At 41.4% G+C, this 22,425-nt stretch overlaps 1 protein-coding gene across 1 annotated transcript in view; it reads left to right on the top strand.

The window, feature by feature from the left end:
• Window positions 1-8,305: 8,305 nt before the first annotated feature.
• lzts1 (leucine zipper, putative tumor suppressor 1) overlaps window positions 8,306-22,425 on the top strand; it is a 67,661-nt gene continuing 53,541 nt past the window's right edge. Inside the window, exon 1 of the mRNA XM_034170020.1 lies at window positions 8,306-8,542. The gene's annotated coding sequence lies outside the window, so the exon portion shown is untranslated. The remainder of the gene's footprint in view (window positions 8,543-22,425) is intronic.

Raw genomic sequence — 22,425 nt, forward strand, 5'->3', positions numbered from 1 at the left:
AAGGAGGTTATGTTTTCGGTTGCATTTGTTTGTTTGTCTTTGTCAGCAGGATAACTCAAAAAGTTTTAAATGGATTTTGATGACATTTTGTGGAGTGGTTGGGAATGACAAGAGGAATAAGTGATTAAATTTTAGTGGTGATCCTGATCCCGATGCTAACGCATTAGCGTGTCTATGGCATTTTCTTTTAACTTAACTCTAACTTTGTTAAAAGTTAGCATTAAGCAGTTGCAGCTGTCATCATGTTCGGGTGCATTTGTTTTCAAATTGTAATATTTCTTAAATTTATTTTTGTTTTATATACTCAACAAAATATAAACGCAACACTTTTGGTTTTGCTCCCATTTTGTATGAGATGAACTCAAAGATCTAAAACTTTTTCCACATACACAATATCACCATTTCCCTCAAATATTGTTCACAAACCAGTCTACATCTGTGATAGTGAGCACTTCTCCTTTGCTGAGATAATCCATCCCACCTCACAGGTGTGCCATATCAAGATGCTGATTAGACACCATGATTAGTGCACAGGTGTGCCTTAGACTGCCCACAATAAAGGCCACTCTGAAAGGTGCAGTTTTATCACACAGCACAATGCCACAGATGTCGTAAGATTTGAGGGAGCGTGCAATTGGCATGCTGACAGCAGGAATGTCAACCAGAGCTGTTGCTCGTGTATTGAATGTTCATTTCTCTACCATAAACTGTCTCCAAAGGCGTTTCAGAGAATTTGGCAGTACATCCAACCAGCCTCACAACCGCAGACCACGTGTAACCACACCAGCCCAGGACCTCCACATCCAGCATGTTCACCTCCAAGATCGTCTGAGACCAGCCACTCGGACAGCTGCTGAAACAATCAGTTTGCATAACCAAAGAATTTCTGCACAAACTGTCAGAAACCGTCTCAGGGAAGCTCATCTGCATGCTCATCGTACTCATCAGGGTCTCGACCTGACTCCAGTTCGTCGTCGTAACCGACTTGAGTGGGCAAATGCTCACATTCGCTGGCGTTTGGCACGTTGGAGAGGTGTTCTCTTCACGGATGAATCCCGGTTCACACTGTCCGGGGCAGATGGCAGACAGCGTGTGTGGCGTCGTGTGGGTGAGCGGTTTTCTGATGTCAATGTTGTGGATCGAGTGGCCCATGGTGGAGGTGGGGTTATGGTATGGGCAGGCGTCTGTTATGGATGAAGAACACGTGCATTTTATTGATGGCATTTTGAATGCACAGAGATACTGTGACGAGATCCTGAGGCCCATTGTTGTGCCATACATCCAAGAACATCACCTCATGTTGCAGCAGGATAATGCACGGCCCCATGTTGCAAGGATCTGTACACAATTCTTGGAAGCTGAAAATGTCCCAGTTCTTGCATGGCCGGCATACTCACCGGACATGTCACCCATTGAGCATGTTTGGGATGCTCTGGACCGGCGTATACGACAGCGTGTACCAGTTCCTGCCAATATCCAGCAACTTCGCACAGCCATTGAAGAGGAGTGGACCAACATTCCACAGGTCACAATTGACAACCTGATGAACTCTATGCGAAGGAGATGTGTTGCACTGCATGAGGCAAATGGTGGTCACACCAGATACTGACTGGTATCCCCCCCCAATAAAACAAAACTGCACCTTTCAGAGTGGCCTTTTATTGTGGGCAGTCTAAGGCACACCTGTGCACTAATCATGGTGTCTAATCAGCATCTTGATATGGCACACCTGTGAGGTGGGATGGATTATCTCAGCAAAGGAGAAGTGCTCACTATCACAGATTTAGACTGGTTTGTGAACAATATTTGAGGGAAATGGTGATATTGTGTATGTGGAAAAAGTTTTAGATCTTTGAGTTCATCTCATACAAAATGGGAGCAAAACCAAAAGTGTTGCGTTTATATTTTTGTTGAGTGTATATTAATAATCTAATGATTATTATATACAATCTTAGAGAAAGAGACAAAATGTTGTGAAAGTGAAATGCACGGACCCACACCAGGGGGCATAAATGAACGACCAATAGAGAATCCAATAAATACAATTTATTGCTGCAAATGTGCACAAACAGCTCAAAATATGCTTTTAGACTGTCAATGTCAATGTAACCAAAGATGATGCGTGGGCAGGCCCGAGGGTAGGAGACGCCTAACCAGAGAAGAGCCGGGACCCACAATGTTCCACTGCCAATGGAGACCTGCAACACACCGGAGCCGCCAAGTCCTGAGTCCCCAGGTGGCCACCACTTCCAGCTGTCAGATCCGGTACTGCTGGCAGGAAAAGAGACGGGTTACGGGGTGGGTGTGTGAACACACAGCAAACAAGTCAGCAGAAAAATACAGTTCCTTTCTGGGGGAAAACCTCCACCTCCAAACACAGGAACACAGAGTACGTGCAGTGCCTTATGTATCACTTAATCAAGTCTGAAGTGAGGAGTGGAGACGCCAACTCCTCCAACTTCCACAAACTCAGCTACAAGCTGCAAGTGTACAAAAAGGTTAACGACTGCAAAAGCTCAGATGCAAAAAACGTGTGCGTACGGCACAGAACGGCTGAGTAAGTTTACTTTGAGGGTATACTGATAACTCGGCACAGTTCTGATGTCTCTCCCAGGCTTTTATGGGTGGTGGTGATGATGTGATGAGTGACAGCTGTCAGGTCTGGGCTCCTGGTGGACTCCTGCGGCAACTGCTCCCTCTGGTGCCTGAAACCCGACAACAGGCAGGGCGCCCTCTGGTGGTGAGCCAGCAGTACCTCCTCTTCGGGCGGCCCACACAACAGGCCCCCCCCCCCCCGCCCCCCAACGGCTTGTCGGAGTGTCGCTGGTAGAAGTCCGCCAGGAGGGCGGGATCGAAGATGAAGCTCCTCTTCACCCAGGAGCGCTCTTCTGGTCCGTAACCCTCCCAGTCCACCAGATACTGGAAGCCCCGACCCTTCTGACACACGTCCAGCAGCTTCTTCACAGTCCAGGCCGGCTCGCCGTCAATGATGCGGGCAGGAGGCGGCGCTGGTCCAGGGGGGCAGAGGTCCGAGGTGTGGTGTGGTTTGATTTTGGAGACATGGAAAACTGGGTGTATCATCAGTCCCGCCGCAGTGAAGCTTCAACTTCCAGGAAAGTTTTAAGCCTAATCTTAAAAGTAGAGAGGGTGTCTGTCTCCCTGATCTGAATTGGGAGCTGGTTCCACAGGAGAGGAGCCTGAAAGCTGAAGGCTCTGCCTCCCATTCTACTCTTACAAACCCTAGGAACTACAAGTAAGCCTGCAGTCTGAGAGCGAAGTGCTCTATTGGAGTGATATGGTACTATGAGGTCCCTAAGATAAGATGGGACCTGATTATTCAAAACCTTATAAGTAAGAAGAAGAATTTTAAATTCTATTCTAGAATTAACAGGAAGCCAATGAAGAGAGGCCAATATGGGTGAGATATGCTCTCTCCTTCTAGTCCCCGTCAGTACTCTAGCTGCAGCATTTTGAATTAACTGAAGGCTTTTCAGGGATCTTTTAGGACAACCTGATAATAATGAATTACATTAGTCCAGCCTAGAGGAAATAAATGCATGAATTAGTTTTTCAGCATCATTCTGAGACAAGACCTTTCTAATTTTAGAGATACTGCGTGAATGCAAAAAAGCAGTCCTACATATTTGTTTAATATGCGCATTGAATGACATATCCTGATCAAAAATGACTCCAAGATTTCTCACAGTATTACTAGAGGTCAGGGTAATGCCATCCAGAGTAAGGATCTGGTTAGACACCATGTTTCTAAGATTTGCGGGGCCAAGTACAATAACTTCAGTTTTATCTGAGTTTAAAAGCAAGAAATTAGAGGTCATCCATGTCTTTATGTCTGTAAGACAATCCTGCAGTTTAGCTAATTGGTGTGTGTCCTCTGGCTTCATGGATAGATAAAGCTGGGTATCATCTGCGTAACAATGAAAATTTAAGCAATGCTGTCTAATAACACCGCCTAAGGGAAGCATGTATAAAGTGAACAAAATTGGTCCCAGCACAGAACCCTGTGGAACTCCACAATTAACCTTAGTCTGTGAAGAAGATTCCCCATTTACATGAACAAATTGTAATCTATTAGATAAATATGATTCAAACCACCGCAGCGCAGTGCCTTTAATACCTATGGCATGTTCTAATCTCTGTAATAAAATTTTATGGTCAACAGTATCAAAAGCAGCACTGAGGTCTAACAGAACAAGCACAGAGATGAGTCCACTGTCTGAGGCCATAAGAAGATCATTTGTAACCTTCACTAGTGCTGTTTCTGTACTATGATGAATTCTAAAACCTGACTGAAACTCTTCAAATAGACCATTCCTCTGCAGATGATCAGTTAGCTGTTTTACAACTACCCTTTCAAGAATTTTTAAGAGAAAAGGAAGGTTGGAGATTGGCCTATAATTAGCTAAGATAGCTGGGTCAAGTGATGGCTTTTTAAGTAAAGGTTTAATTACTGCCACCTTAAAAGCCTGTGGTACATAGCCAACTAATAAAGATAGATTGATCATATTTAAGATTGAAGCATTAAATAATGGTAGGGCTTCCTTGAGCAGCCTGGTAGGAATGGGGTCTAATAGACATGTTGATGGTTTGGATGAAGTAACTAATGAAAATAACTCAGACAGAACAATCGGAGAGAAAGAGTCTAACCAAATACCGGCATCACTGAAAGCAGCCAAAGATAACGATACGTCTTTGGGATGGTTATGAGTAATTTTTTCTCTAATAGTTAAAATTTTATTAGCAAAGAAAGTCATGAAGTCATTACTAGTTAAAGTTAAAGGAATACTCAGCTCAATAGAGCTCTGACTCTTTGTCAGCCTGGCTACAGTGCTGAAAAGAAACCTGGGGTTGTTCTTATTTTCTTTAATTAGTGATGAGTAGTAAGATGTCCTAGCTTTACGGAGGGCTTTTTTATAGAGCAACAGACTCTTTTTCCAGGCTAAGTGAAGATCTTCTAAATTAGTGAGATGCCATTTCCTCTCCAAGTTACGGTTATCTGCTTTAAGCTGCAAGTTTGTGAGTTATACCACGGAGTCAGGCACTTCTGATTTAAAGCTCTCTTTTTCAGAGGAGCTACAGCATCCAAAGTTGTCTTCAATGAGGATGTAAAACTATTGACGAGATACTCTATCTCACTTACAGAGTTTAGGTAGCTACTCTGCACTGTGTTGGTATATGGCATTAGAGAACATAAAGAAGGAATCATATCCTTAAACCTAGTTACAGCGCTTTCTGAAAGACTTCTAGTGTAATGAAACTTATTCCCCACTGCTGGGTAGTCCATCAGAGTAAATGTAAATGTTATTAAGAAATGATCAGACAGAAGGGAGTTTTCAGGGAATACTGTTAAGTCTTCAATTTCCATACCATAAGTCAGAACAAGATCTAAGATATGATTAAAGTGGTGGGTGGACTCATTTACATTTTGAGCAAAGCCAATTGAGTCTAATAATAGATTAAATGCAGTGTTGAGGCTGTCATTCTCAGCAGCTGTGTGGATGTTAAAATCGCCCACTATAATTATCTTATCTGAGCTAAGCACTAAGTCAGACAAAAGGTCTGAAAATTCACAGAGAAACTCACAGTAATGACCAGGTGGACGATAGATAATAACAAATAAAACTGGTTTTTGGGACTTCCAATTTGGATGGACAAGACTAAGAGTCAAGCTTTCAAATGAATTAAAGCTCTGTCTGGGTTTTTGATTAATTAATAAGCTGGAATGGAAGATTGCTGCTAATCCTCCGCCTCGGCCCGTGCTACGAGCATTCTGGCAGTTAGTGTGACTCGGAGGTGTTGACTCATTTAAACTAACATATTCATCCTGCTGTAACTAGGTTTCCGTAAGGTAAAATAAATCAATATGTTGATCAATTATTATATCATTTACTAACAGGGACTTATAAGAGAGAGACCTAATGTTTAATAGACCGCATTTAACTGTTTTAGTCTGTGGTGCAGTTGAAGGTGCTATATTATTTTTTCTTTTTGAATTTTTATGCTTAAATAGATTTTTGCTGGTTATTGGTGGTCTGGGAGCAGGCACCGTCTCTACGGGGATGGGGTAATGAGGGGATGGCAGGGGGAGAGAAGCTGCACAGAGGTGTGTAAGACTACAACTCTGCTTCCTGGTCCCAACCCTGGATAGTCACGGTTTGGAGGATTTAAGAAAATTGGCCAGATTTCTAGAAATGAGAGCTGCTCCATCCAAAGTGGGATGGATGCCGTCTCTCCTAACAAGACTAGGTTTTCCCCAGAAGCTTTGCCAATTATCTATGAAGCCCACCTCATTTTTTGGACACCACTCAGACAGCCAGCAATTCAAGGAGAACATGCGGCTAAACATGTCACTCCCGGTGCAATTGGGGAGGGGCCCAGAGAAAACTACAGAGTCCGACATTGTTTTTGCAAAGTTACACACCGATTCAATGTTAATTTTAGTGACCTCTGATTGGCGTAACCGGGTGTCATTACTGCCGACATGAATTACAATCTTATCAAATTTACGCTTAGCCTTAGCCAGCAGTTTCAAATTTCCTTCAATGTCGCCTGCTCTGGCCCCCGGAAGACAATTGACTATGGTTGCTGGTGTCGCTAATTTCACATTTCTCAAAACAGAGTCGCCAATAACCAGAGTTTGATCCTCGGCGGGTGTGTCGTCAAGTGGGGAAAAACGGTTAGAAATGTGAACGGGTTGGCGGTGTACACGGGGCTTCTGTTTAGGGCTACGTTTCCTCCTTACAGTCACCCAGTCGGCCTGCTTTCCCGGCTGCTCGAGATATGCCAGAGGGAAACTAACGGCGGCTAAGCTACCTTGGTCCGCACCGACTACAGGGGCCTGGCTAGCTGTAGAATTTTCCATGGTGCGGAGCCGAGTCTCCAATTTGCCCAGCCTGGCCTCCAAAGCTACGAATAAGCTGCACTTATTACAAGTACCGTTACTGCTAAAGGAGGCCAAGGAATAACTAAACATTTCACACCCAGAGCAGAAAAGTGCGGGAGAGACAGGAGAAGCCGCCATGCTAAACCGGCTAAGAGCTAGTAGCTACGCTAAGCTAGCGGATTCCTAAAAACACACAAAGTGAATAATGTGTAAATAATTTAGAGGTGATTCAGCAGAGGGAGTGCTTTAGTTAAGGCACGTGAAGATTACACTGTGAAACAAATCGTTATCTAGGTAACTATATCAATCTAACTGCGCAGATTAAACAGCTAACAGATACAGAAAAACACCGCTGTGCTCCGTAACAGGAAGTGATACAATACCGCAGTGAGAGCCAACCACCAGTAGAGGCAAGCAAACCTTTCTTAGGATCACTGATACGCCACGAGATGGGATCTTGCATGGAGCCCCAGTCCGAGGGAGATTGACAGTCATGTTTAGCTTCTTCCATTTTCTAATAATTGTTCCAACAGTTGAGCTGCTTGGCAGTTGCCCCGTAGCCCTTTCCAGCCTTGTGGAGGTCTACAGTTTTGTCTCTGGTGTCTTTGGACAGCTCTTTGGTCTTAGCCATGTTAGTAGTTGGAGTCTTACTGATTGTGTGGGGTGGACAGGTGTCTTTATGCAGCTAATGACATCAAATAGGTGCTTCTAATTTGGAATAATAAGTGGAGTGGAGGTGAACTTTTTAGAGGTGGTCTAACAGGTCTTTGAGGGCCAGAATTTCTGCTGATTGGCAGGTGTTGAAATACGTATTTGTGTGTGTTACAAATATGTTACTAAAGGCCTTTTTTTTTTTTTTTTGTCAAAAGCATCCCAATGGTAAAATAACTGAAGAATGATTGATAAGAGACCATGTTCATAATGTGCCACAAATGTTATGTTGACACAAGTATGATGGCGTACACAGAATGTGGATACTGCTAATGTGGAGGGCTGATTTACAGGCACTATATTTTTAATCAAAATTCTGGGGTGGCAAGAACTTGACGGGACATTAGGCAATTGAAGTGCCTGTTGTTTATGTTGTATATGGGTTTGAAGTGATGCGCTGTGGGCATACAGAGGCAGCGAAGTGACTTATGATGGATATCATTGCCACCGGGCATGCCAGGAAAAGAGAAATGAGCACAAAAGATGGTTAAAAAGTGGAAAGGTACAGGTAGAGAGAAAGATGAATAGAAAGAATGAGTGATCGGCAGAGAAAAATGGAGAAAAATAACGAAACAAACACTGCGAAGCTGAAGAGAAATGTGTGTTGTAAGTGGTGGAAAAGACAAGCAGTGAGTAGAAGAAGCGAGGGAGGGAGTGTTGGATGTTCAAAGAGTGGGAGGGAGTTCAAGAGGGAGGCAACAAGAATACACTGAAAGAGAGACAAGGGAGAGTGTGTGGAGGAATGTGACAGCGTGGGCTATTATAGGAGATGGGACGGACTGATTGCATCAAACCAGGTGGGACTGACAGAAAACTCCAAAAAACAAAGCAGACATCTCTGTCAGACTGCAGACTGTAGAGTGTGGCTTTGTCCACGGTGATCCACAGCGGCAGCACAAGTGAGTGAAGGGCAAAGAGAGTGGAATGGAGGTAAGTCACCTCCGGCCAGACTCCAGTGAAGGTTACTTTGGCTTAGATGTGAAACAGAAGGCTCGTGTTCCTCAGCGGGACGCTTTCCAAAACAAGCTTTGATTACTGATCTGATATTTGTGTGAAGTTGTCAATGATGAGTGCTCTCTCGCGTAATTAAATTGAACTTCTTCAGCATGGAAGGACTCCAAGTGTTTCGCCACTTTTCAGCCCAATTTCAAAGTAAAAGCATTCATGTTCCTGTTTTCTCTCAACAAAACTTCTTTCTCCTTACATTACTGAGCAAATAATTGTTTTAAAAGCGGTGAAATGACAGGGAGTGGCGTAAGGCTTTTAATAAATGTGCAACGCGTGGGAATTTTGGGGAAATAAATGTTCTTGGGCGCCAAGCTGGCTGTTAAAGGTTCTTTCTGCAGATATGTGATCATTTGGCAGTGGACACCCTGTCACACCTATGTGTTAAGACCTGTGGGATTCAGGAGCGTCCCGCTGATGACAAGGTGAATGGGCAAGTTTGGGATACCTGTTCAGACATGCTCAGCACTGCATTGTACTGTAACCTGTTGTACAGAGAAAAACACAGGCGGAGGAGGGAGGGTGTGGGAATGAAAAGCACAGCGACAAATGCACGTCTCACATTTGGAACCTCACTGCCAGTTTTGGATTTTGAGCTTTTGCTGAAAGAATGGCTTAGGCGCCGTTCTTCATCTGAAGCGTGCTCCAAACCACTGGAGCAGTCATGACCTGCTAAAGGAGACGCCTCTCGAAATAACTGCCCCAGATAACTTAAATACAGCATCACTTCCTGAGTTGAAGGCGCCGCGACCGTGAAGCGCAGCATCCCAGCAGCTCGAGATCGACACTGTGGCGTGTCCAACTTTTCAGTAACAGCCTTAAAAGACGCGCCGCTGCACAAGAATCGGTCAGACAGCTGTGCACAGTGTGCAAGCACCGCCGTGTCATTTCGTAATTACAACACTTCGGAATGCCAATTGGAAGAAGTCGTCCGGCGTTGCTATAATGAATAATTTGGACTTGCAAGGTCATAGAGGTTTTATTTCTGTGCTGCACACAGGTATTGCCTGCAGCACAGATTTCCAGCTGCTTACATGATGATATGGACCCATGAAACTGAGCTCAATGTGGCTTCTCTTACTCCCACATTACACCATCCACACACATACAGGCAGAGCAGATTAGGGGAATAGGAGGATGGATATGCTCCAGAATTACAAGCTTATCACAGTCTTCAGCTTGCAGGGTCAACAGGCCCCAGCACCAGCAAAGGCCTCATTCTTCACCAACCTGTGCACGTCATTTTGCTATTTATTTAAATATATCACATACAATATGGAATGCTTTTTGCAAAATGTGACACTATGATGTGATACAGTAATTGATTTTCTGTATCAGTTATCATTTACAGTACTGTGCAAACAAATGTATTAAGCAAAGATGCTGCAAAGATCAGATAATTTAGTTTTAATCATTATATACTAAAGTTTGTTTTCCCCTGTAGTATTACAGGCCAGGCCTCCTTTTGAGTGGACATGGTTCATCACGGTGTCTAATCATAAACTTTGAACAAAAAAGTGGGAGCACATGCACCCTGAGATCTGTCAGGGATGAAGTTTTGCTTATACCCAAGTATATTGTTTGCACCCATGCAGTTGGTGATTAGGTAATATGAAAAATAGTTACTGTATTTTGTGCAAAAAGTATTTAAACCAACCATTAAGCCTTGCAGGACTGTGGTAGGATTAGGTAAATAATGAGCACATCACTTAATGTTAGTATTTATGATTATCTCACATTTTATCACTCAAAGCGCCTCATGATTTGTTGGGGGGAGGGATTTTCTCAGTGAGTACCACCAGGCCTGAAAAAAATTCAAAGGGAAACACTGTAAGTTCTTTTGGTTTGTTCCTTTTTCTTTGAAGTTGCCACAGCAACGCTATTATCCATCTGTTTGTTGATTTGGCACACATTTTACACCGGATGCTGCAGGGGTGATCTTGATCCAGGAACTTTTTGCTGTAGACACAAATGCACTAACCGCTTGGCCACCGCGCTGCCTTTCTAAGTGGAACACTGAAAGCAAATAAATACTTTGAGTGACTAAACTTGAGCTGGCTTTTGAATGGTTTTGGGTGACTTTATTATATTTTGTAAGCACAAGTACTCTTAAAGTGATTGGTGGATTTCAATGAAACTTCACACAGTGGTAGCGCACCATATGAGGAAGTGCATGAAGGAAAATAGTTCTGGTCCTTCATCTTTAACTGTAGATAACTGTTTTTTTTTGTTGTTGTTTGTTTTTTTTTTACAGCATCATAGTCATCAGTCACATGTACAGAGGTTGACCAGTTTGTTAATTCAGGTATTTCATTTTAAAAGATTTACAAAGTCCATTATGTAAAACATGCAAAGTACTGTGAGGGCGGGAGGAGGGGGGGCTGTTGTCAAATTTTTGTGTGTCCACAGATCTGTAATATATTATTAAGTGTTATTGATGACTTTCTGGAATCATGCACCAGGCTGTAAACATACACTGTAATCAAGTTTTTATCCATCTGGAAAAGTCTGTTAACAAGATACTTTGTTAATAAAATATGCAAAATTCTTCAACATTTTATTTATATATGCATTTATTATAAGGTAATTTACTGGCAAACAAACATTTTTATGATGAAAGACAAGGGTGCTTAACACTTTTGCAGAATGGATTCCAACCAGCTGAACCAGATCAATATGGAAGTGTAATAATATAACATTACATGGCAAGGAAATGAACAATCTAATATCTGTACTTTTTATCAAGAATGAAAATCTGACACACTGTGCTTTTGTTATTTTACAATTACATTTTAACAAGCAACTGTCTGACACAATAAAATGTGAATTACTGGATGGACAAACATTTGAACACCACAAAGCATAAATAACAGTCATGTAACAACACTGTTGTTCATAACACCTGGCGTGAAATGGAAACTGTAAAGATTAATGGGCAGGTGATGTAATGCAAAATGTCAAAAAATATATGTACTTGTTTTCATACGTTTTCACGTTGCTGTTTTAAGAGCACGATAAAAGCTTTGAATGTAAATATTTTATGATTATGGAGGAGGCCGGGATGCTGCTCTATCTATGAGAACTATTTCAAACCTGCACTGGAAAGAATCCAGAGCAGTGAGTAAGTGGGAAGGAGAGAAAAACAGCAAAAAAAAAAAAAACATTGTTGGACAATAATCAATCTTGAGGTTAGATGTGCCACAATAGAGAAATTTAGAAGGAATTTGCAGGTATTTAATTTTAGGGCTCCTTAAATTTGTGAGCATCCATTTGCTTCTGCGTTGTAGTGTTACAGGATCCCATTTAGACTCCATTAAAAATACATTTTCCTTTACACCCCAGCTGCCAAGGTTATGCAAATGCTAGCACTACACAGAAATAGGACTCGCCCTGCTCTGGCTATTCAGTGAGCTGTACTACCTATTATTTTACACCTTTTCAGCAAGTTAAAACAGATCACCTGTTTTTTTTTAAAACAGGCATTAAACCTGGAGGAGACTGTTAACAGACTGTTGATTTATCTTAATACCACAGACCAGGTGGGTGTGTCACGTACAGTACAGACCAGCCCAGGAGGCATGCAGTGTTGGAGATACTGTATTGACATGTCATAGAAGTCTACAATGTGCTGCCTTCAAGCTGTTTTCTTTTCTTTTTTGTATATGCACAAGAAGTAGATGTCCTGATGTTGGTGCTTAACCCCCAGATTCCATAAAATGGATGAGAAACTATGATTCTCCTTGTACAGTCCACTGCATGGTACTTCCCTAGCTAAAGCCAGTACCGTAGACTCGATATATAATGGACAAAGCCTGCGTGACGTCACCCATGTTTTTGCAGAAACCCATTAGAGTCGATATGAAGTCCATATCTGGCCATCGCTGACTCTATTTCCCAATGAACCTATAAAAAAGAGGTAGAGTGTGGGTGACTCAGTTGTTGAGTTGTTGTTCAGTTGATGAAAGACACTTGAACACACCCCTATCTCTGAGCGCGAACTAGCTAAGCTAAACTAAGCTATCTATTAAATTATATTTGGGGAGACTGTGCAGTGGTTGTCACAATGGTTTGCTTTGGTGTGGCCATTAAAAGTTATGAGACACTAATTTTCTCACTAATTGTCCATTAATGGTACCCAGTGGATCAAGCTACCAATAGACAGCAAAAGTGCTGACGCCATTATCATACAACATTAAATAACATGAGAAATTCACTCAGCATGAATACTGGAGCAGGGTCAGCTTAGATGATATGTTTTTTGCCACACAACAAGCCATATTATTCCTGGTATTTGTCATAAAATGCTCAAAACAACAGACACAGCCCTCTGCAACAGTTACACTGAATGGGTTCTGAGCTACCGGCAATTTAAAAGTCAGAGGCTCTTGGCTCACCAGCTGTCACTCACAGCGTCCCTGCCCCTAATTTTTCATAACTTTATGGATTAAAATGTGTAAACTAAGAAGTTAGAGGAAAAAATTAACACCAAACCCCCTCCCGTACAGTTATCATAGAATTTCAATTTATTTCAATTATATAGTGACAAATCACAACAAAGCTGCCTCAAGGCACTTCACACAAGTAAGGTCTAACCTTACCAACCCCTAGAGCAAGCACACAGGTGACAGTAGTAAGGAAAAACTCAAGCAGACTAGACTCAAAGGGGTGACCCTCTGCTTGGACCATGCTACCAACACAACTGACAATACACATATACAGGAAACTTTTTGGAGTCCATGCTGGTGCACAGGATGGGAGGCTTGCAGAAGATGACACCCACTTCTGGATGGAGCCACACCTCAGACAGAGAAGAAAACAGAATCATGTGGCAAAAAGACAACAAATGAGGTATAATTTGTCAGCATTAAGCAGCAAGAAAAACAGAAGAAATACTAAGGTGATCACCGGCCACTAGCCCTAAGCTTCACTAAAAGACCCAGACTTTAGATAAAGTTGAGGCTGCGACCTGCTCTGTTTACTAATAACATGAATTTAAAAGGGTTAAAAAGCATAGTAACATACTATGCCAGTATGCTAGCCATACAAAAGGGAAAATAAGTGCATCTTAAGTCTGGACTTGAAAGTCTCTACAGAATCTGCCTGTTTTATTGATGCAGGGAGATCATTCCACAGAACAGGGGCACAATAAGAGAAAGCTCAGTGACCTGCGGACTTTTTATTCGCCCTAGGGACACAAAGTAGCCCTGCACCCTGAGAATGCAAAGCCCAGGCCGGTACATAGGGTTATTTAGGTCAGCTAGGTAGGGAGGTGCCAGTCCATGAACAATTTTTGTAGGTTAATAGCAGAACTTTAAAATCTAATCTCAGAGGGAGAGGAAGCCAGTTAAGAGATGCCAAAACGGGTGTAATGTGGTCAAACTTTCTGCTTCCTGCCAAAAGGTCTGGCAGCAGCATTTTGAACCAATCAGAGACCCCTAATGCCGGACTGCAGTAAACCAGAAAATAGAACATTGCAGTAGTCCAGTCTAGAAGAGACAAACCCATGAATCAGGAGGGAGAAACTACAATATCTATAGAGACCAAAACTATTTTCCTGTACCAGGCTGTAAGCATTTTTTCCTGACCTAAAGTTGGACATTTTAACATGGACCTGAATCCTGCTCACTTTTGGAGCCAACCTTAAGTGGCCAGTCAAGGAACTGCACCTTTTTTTTCTTCTTCTGACCCCATTGAATCTTACCCCTTGGCTGGTACCTATTTACAGCTGAGTGGACTGGGACAATGCAGATGAAGCGTCTTGTTCAACTTCAGACAGGTACTGTGACCAGGAATGAAACCCAGGTCTAAATATTAGAAACCCAAGTCCTTATCCCATTGAGCTACACCTGTAAAGTTAGCCACTTATGACACGATGATACTATTTGAACGCACTTTATCAAATCAAAACAGTAATGTAATGAAGGAGCAGAACACACTACCTCCCCCAACTCCCCAAACCCAGAAACGGTAACTTCTTATCTTATGTTTCATATCTGATGACTCAATATTTAGATCTAATATGGTCTCTTTTATGGTATTGTACTGAAAACTGCCATCAAAGAGAATACAGCACCAAGAGGCAACACTCAATAGAATGCCCCACAGCAACAGATTCCACCATGGCTCTGTTCTGCTGCCGCCATGTTGGACTGTTTGAAACCCGTCAGACCCACACAGTCTGTCGTCAGACTGGGTGATGTGGCTGATGAAAGAAGTCAAGATCACCAAAGCTGTTGCAGAAGTCATTCTTTGATACTTTGAATAAGTAAAATAAGTACATTAATACATGGGCAGTCTGAACACATTCATAACATGTAGTGAGCCACCACTTCAACCGTACAGCCACTTTCACTTATGGTGTCAAATCTGATGTATTGGAATAATATAGGTTGACATCATAAATACAAAGCACATTACAGATCAGTGAATAGGCGCCACAGTCAAACCAAACTGTACACCTCCATAAAGTGATGATCTGATGAGTTGACAGCATTGTGACTCTTCCTCAGAAATCAAAGCTGACATCAGAATATTATGCTTTACTTTGCATTTGCATTGCTTTGCGTTGGTCATTACCAGTGCTGCCAACCGTCCCGCATCCCGTATCTCCCCCCATACGCTTCGCACCCTTGGTGCTCACGGCCACGCGTAGGTGTCCCACATTGGTAAATTCAATTGTTGGCAGGTATGCATTACAGTGTGTGTTTTCTGAACTACAGTTCAACAAATCCTGACCAGCGAACAGGAAGAATTGCTGTTAGATCCTGCATTTAAAGTTTTTATTTTAATGAACAAAAACAAAGTTTACCTCATTTGAAAGAGACCAGTTGGCAGCACACAGAGTAAATGAAGTTTTATAATCTGACCTGTTGGTGTTGTTTCTGTCTGAGTTAAAAATCAGACATCTGTAAGTACTTTAACTCCTTATCATGGAATTGCATGTGAATAACTGCAGCGTTTTAAAGAACTCCCTCAATAATTGCTCTGCGTGCATTTCTCAGCCACCAACAAGCAGAAAATAAACCACTTATTTTTAGAGCTGTAAGTCTTTTCTGTAATTTTATTAGTCACAACGGTCCCTGTGTTCACCACGGCTATCCACCGTGTCTTCAGTATTCTGCTCGCAATGAAAATAAACCCTAATAATGATTCATCAAGGCAAAAAAGTATGTTAAATTACACTGTCGTGAATGCTGATGTTATCATCAGCGGTCCAGGATTGAGGCAGCGCTGCCACAGCGCCGCCAGTGGCTATTGGCTAAAGTGCATCAGAGTGTCATCTCTCTATTCTCTTTGCTGCCATCCTGTGTATAAGCAATGCATATGCACAGCATACAACAGAGCAAAAGGCTAACAAACATAATACTTGTACTATTTCATGTCAGCCCCTCTCATTACGTACATAATATCTCGGAGTGGGAATCTCTAGGCACCTCAAAATTTAATTCAGTAACAATTCAGAAGGCTGCAATTTGATTAGAAAATGATTATTGAGAGATTTGATACTTCGTTATTTGATAGAACATTTCTTTTTCCCCACTGTGTGACTGCTTGGTACTTTTGAAAGCAAAGTATTTGGAATGATTCCATCATTCATTTATTCTTTAACAGCTCAGCCATATTTGCATCTGTGTGGCTCTCATTCACTGATTCTAAATTCTAAAACCCAGGAGGGCCTGTTGCCCCCCAGCCGCTTTGCTAAAACCGCCTGTGTAAGTGTGGGCTCTTTGACCTGACTCCATTGATTATGTGCACCCCATCATGATGCACTGCCACATTCACACAGGCTGTGCTGAACTACTGCACTTTGTACTTGTGTCAGAATGTTCAAAACAGTAACACATGTTGAGAAAATAGTGAAAATGTGTTGCACCGCTGATGTGCTGACACTGAAAACTGCAGAAAACATGTTACATGTCATGGGTTCATCTTGTGCATACGAAGTATTATGGAATGGACAGCTTGTCTCCCTAACTGGGGCACGTCTCAGCTGTTTCTCCTTTTAGACGGGACTGTTTCTGTGGACACTTCCTCAGAGCCTGTCCACCATGTATGACACATTCTCAGTTAGCAACAAGCAGAGGAGCCTGCATGAAATAACACAAGCACCCACTCCCCTCACTGCGGCACGATATGGACCAACATGACGTGCCAATGAATGATCAAAAAACACAGCACACACATTACAGTGCAGGTGTGCACCTGTTTCTGTTCGGTGAATGAGAAGGACCAGCAGTGCACAGTTTGTCTCACACACACATATGAATAATATTGACTAGTACTTATTATATATAACAATTCCATATTGGAAGAATAAGAATAACATCAACTTTATGTATCTCAAAGGAAATTGTTTTGTCAGAGTACCGAAACCGTAAACAGTAAACAATATTTTCTAAGACATTTGCACAAGTTGTTCAACAACATTGCTCTGAGTAACTGAATAACTCTGTTCGACAGATACAGATACAGCCTGATTGCCACAAGTAGGAAAGACATCCTGTGGCGTTCTGTGGTGCACCTCGGTGGTCTCAGTGTATGGTTGAAGGTGCTGTGACAGGATGTCAGGTTAGCATGCAGAGGGTGGGAGGTGTTGTCCCGGATGCTGAGCAGTTTCCTCAACATCCTCCTCTCTGACACCTCACACCACAGACTCTAATTCAACCCCCAGGACAGAACCAGCTTTCCTGATGAGCTTGTTGAGTCTGTTCATGTCCCCTATTGTCAACTAATACTTACCTTGTTATTTTTACTGTCACTCATTAACTGTCTTTAACATTGTGACAGTGCTTTGTCAACACACACAAATGTTGTGCTCATACACTAAAGCTGATAACAAGGCCAGGTTTTAATCAGCACTCTAAATGATACAGTGTGCACAAACCATATACCATAAGTTCCACAGTATAAGTTGCAGGGTGTTTTTCGTTTTGTTTCTTGTTGGGGGTTTTTACTAGTTCAGGTGGTCTTTCAACTTATATCCTGAAAAAACACAGATTCATTATTAACCTGTTTTACCCCATTGGCAACAATTGTTGCCGAAGTGTATCATTGTCATTTTCTACTCACAATTAAAAAAAATCTCAAAGGTACTAATGCAACTTTTTCCACTTATAAAAAAAAAATCTGGGCATAAACGGCTTAATAATTAATATGCATATGTCGCGGACATGAATGAGTGAGTGAAGCTTGTCAGCATCTCACCATGTCATTTAGGTCCTTCAGACTTTATATTGAGTAAATGCTTCAGGGGAGCATGAGCATGGCAAAAACCTTTCAGCTTCTGGGGGGCTCTGCAACCCCCACCCCCGAACATCCGCCATTTTAAGCATTTTCCTTATTTTGCGTTTCAACTTCTGGAGGAGCTCTGCCCCCTATACTCCCCACCTTTTTAAGCATTTTTCTTTTTTGCTTTTCAGCTGACTCCCCAATTGCAGCCCTCTCAACCCCCTGCCACTTTAAGCATTTTTTTTAATGTAGATGTAAATTAATATTCAAAGTTTGCTGTACAATATGGCCAAATTAACATATCTCAATATTGTTGTGTACATGTCACTTATATACATGCTCTCCATATTCTTGAGCCACTTAGGTGGGTAGGGAGAGTTCCCCTGCTTTTCAACCTACCATCCCTGGTTCTCAAAACCAGGCACCTAAGTGGCTCTACTCTCTCTCTTTTTTTCTTCTTCTTCTTTAAAGATATTTAGGTGTACCTTAGTAAACACTAGTAGAGTTCCACCTTAGATTTGGAATGTATAATAGAAGATATACCTTACTGAATTTTCATGTCAATATGATATACGATATGACTATGATTTTACACAAAGTGCAGCAACAGTGAAAATTAAACATTCTTAAACAAAACAGTAATAATACCACACTCATTTTGCACTCATCATAAGGTTAGGATACTGTGCTCTCCAAAAGTAATGGAACACTTACAATTGCACACATTTTAATTTGTTTATGCCATTTTAAATACTAGAAATACACAAAAAATAAAGAATAAAAATTCCTAAAATTATCTTCCTCAAACTCAAACTGAAAGCAAATCTCTAAAACTTGATAAAACCTGTAAATAATAATCAGTGTTATTGCTAGTTTTCTTTAGACAAGTCAGGGGATGGAAACATGAACATTTCCAAGTCACTGGATAAGTCTTGGACTTTATTTACATCAATTATGAAGAAATACAACATTTTCTTTCACCAAAACATCAAATCTACGCTTTCATCTCAAATGTACTTTCTATCAAATTGTAGCTGAACTATCAGGTCTTATTTTTAAGAAAATCCTCCTCTACACCATTTCATCTAGAAGCTGGATTTTATATTTTTAATTAATTTGTATCAAGTTGTAGAGATTTGCTTTCAGCTTGAGTTAAGGAAGATAATTTTAGGGGAAAAAAAAGTATTTGAAATGGAAGAAACAAATTAAAATGTGTGAAATACCAAGTGTTCCAATACCTTTGAGGGCAATTGAGAAACACTGAGAAGCAGCATCTTACATCTCATATATAGTGCAGCAGATAAGAGAATATTTAGAGTGGAATCCTGCAAATGGTGATACAAGCATCAAATTTGGCACAAATAGTCCATACACATTAAGTCTTTAAAAAACTGATTGGCCACTTGAATTTTCAATAGGCAGCCAGGTAGGGGTCATTTGAAGAATTACACAGGGGTCAAAATTAAAAGATGCTCCAATCATACAGAAAACTACACCACATTATTTGCCTCATAAAGATTCCAGAAAGGTATAGTTTGGACAATCTGTGACTGAATGTTATGGAGTTATGAAGTAAAAACAGCAAGAATTGTGACAAAGGTCAGCTTCAGTTTGTACAGGGGTCAAAAGTTAAAGTTGCTCCATTAATTTTGCTCCAGCTGTATTTGTGTTGAATTTGATGCTTGTATCACCATTTGAAGGACTGTTTCAGTTATGTGCTGCACTAATAAGCCAATAGAGCATGAACCAGCTGCTGTCTGTTAGCTTAAACATGTGTATATAAGGCAATCTGAATTAAACCAAAAATGCTGCTTTTAACAACCTGGACCTCATTTCTGGCTTAAAATATGGCCGTTTACTCACCAATATTAGTTTGGTGTGATTAGAAGTCCATGGTTCAAACGACGTGTTCAGTTCAAATCTGAAGCAAACATGTTTCTTCTTCTACTAAGATGGATTAGAACTTTTTGTGGCACAGCACCAACTACTGGACAGGAGGAACCTAGCAGTCAATGTGACTCACTGATTTGAAAATGCAGGTCTTTCAACCAGACATGTGGTGCTGTGACATGTCCATCATCTGTCTCCAATCAGATTTCAGGGGAGTCCAGTGAAACCCCAGCTTCTGCTCTAGCTCCACCCATGCCAGGAAGTGTTCAACATTTCCTGTTTCACTGTGACTGAGAATTCGGCACTTCCCGTTTGAGTGTGAGCTTGCCACTGAGTTCCCAGAAATTCCATGGGATCTCGTCTGTCAATCCAGGAAGTATTTTACATTTGAACATTTCCTGTTTTACTGTGGATTTGAAAATTGGCACTTCCTGTTTAGGATGCCCTGTACCATGAGTGAGCTTCGCGCCACTGCGCAATGCTTTGCTCATAATATTATTATTATTATTATTATGACTATTTATATAGGACTTTGCCAGGAATAAATGCACTAAACAAATTAAACTCCAATACTCAAAGAATATATGCTAATAATTAAAATACACTGCAATAATGCATACAAATTCCAAATTAAAGACCTGATAATACAGTAAAAAGGTGCAACGTATATTCCGGTGTGATTTATATGTGGGGTTTTTTCCTCTTCAAGAGGCATTTTTGGACAGGTGTGACCTACCCTAGCATCACATTAGCTACAAATGATGATGACAAGCAGTTAGCTTTGTAGCTTGATGGGCATTCCTGAGCTGTGCACGCTAACATCTCCATAAGATGTTTTGTAAATCACTTCAGAGGTGTGTTATGGTTACAAAAACAGCATTCTTAGATTTGGAAGTGTTTGTTTCTCACTAACTTTTATAAAATATATGAGAAATATGTTAGGTTTATATAGAAATAAGCTGTTTTGGAACTATTTCCGCCATTGCAATTTCCACTTTGTTGATTTTGTTTAAGCAAGCAGCCAGCTGATGACACGGTGCCTTTTTACTTGGATTGGCAGTTGTTTTGTCGTGTTGCTCTGTATTTGCATAAATCAGACTTCTGGTCTATTTTGGCCCTGTCTAGCTAGTGGCAGAGCGATCATTGTCTCTTGCCACTGCAAAACCCCCACTGCAATTGAAAATGAATAGCAAGTGGCCACTTTGCCTCTGTCACTTGCTAATATGACTGTCAGGTTATACTCTGTTTGGACTTCTACTCTGAATTTATATGAGAATTACTGTGCATACTTGTTTATCTCATGAGTGCATGATAAGTGTATGCGCTGTTCCAAACTGTTTTCCATGCATAGGGGATTGAAATTTAAAATAACACCCTGCATGATAAATGATATTATTTGATGGTTATGTGGATAATAATAAACACAGAACTACATTTATGGAGAACAGAATAGATTTTGCTTGTACAGAGAGAAACATGCATTTGAGCCACTAAGGTAATTTTTTTCCAATGGGTGCATGTGCTGCAGAAAACATTTAAGCATTTATTTTAGGCATGCAATTGAATCATTATTGGAAATGATTTGTATGTGATGTGCAGGTAATAGCCTTTATTATATTGCCTTTTACTGTCTAAGCTCCAGAGCTCTGTGCATTCCGAACACACTGTACCAGTCCATTCAGGGCGCAAATTTGTTTTGTTTTTTTCCCCCCCTTGCTTTGGGCTGCTCTCATACTGAGTTTCAACAGCAGAAACATCTCCACATAACACAAATTCAATCTGGCAGGTCTATAACACTTACGAAGGAGTCAGTGTTTCATTACCTCTGTTCAAGTGCCAGTGTGTGTGTGTGTCTAGCTGTTTGTGTGTGTGTGCACGCGCATGTCTCTGTATGTGTTTCTTTGGTTGTAGTAACACCTTGTAACACCACACAATGCACTATTTTGATGTAATATGGACAATAGAAATATGGTCACATCGCAGAAGTTTTGAACATGCTTGAACTACTGAACTGTGATCTCATCTTAACAAGATTGAAGTTCATAATGGACACGCTGTGCACACGCTACAACAGGACTTGAGTTTATGTACAATTCTTGTGATTTTTCACCATGTGACACCTTTCATACCTCAAAAATTTAGGAGCTGTTACGTTGATCTCATGTCACATTTACAGTATTTGCTCATTTTGAAATGGATGTCTGCAACACGTTTCAGAAAAGCTGGACAGTGGTATGTTTACCAGTGTGTTACATCACCTTTCCTTCTAACAACAATGAATAAGCATTTGGGAACTGAGGACACTAATTGTTGAAGCTTTGTAGGTGGAATTCTTTCCCATTCTTGCTTGATGTACGACTTCAGTTGTTCAACAGTCCAGGGTCTCCGTTGCCATATTTTGCGCTTCATAATGTGCCACACATTTTCAGTGGGCGACAGGTCTGGACTGCAGGCAGGTCAGTCTAGTACCCACACTCTTTTACTACAAAGCCACGCTGTTGTAATACATGCACAATGTGGCTTGGCATTCTCTTGCTGAAATAAGCAGGGACGTCCCTGAAAAAGACGTTGCTTGGATGGCAGCATGTGTTGCTCCAAAACCTGGATGTATCTTTCAGCATTGATGGTGCCATCACAGATGTGTAGAATGCCCATGCCATGGGCACAAACATACCCCCACACCATCACAG

Source organism: Thalassophryne amazonica, chromosome 5 (genome assembly GCF_902500255.1).
Source record: "Thalassophryne amazonica chromosome 5, fThaAma1.1, whole genome shotgun sequence".
Taxonomy (NCBI): domain Eukaryota; kingdom Metazoa; phylum Chordata; class Actinopteri; order Batrachoidiformes; family Batrachoididae; genus Thalassophryne; species Thalassophryne amazonica.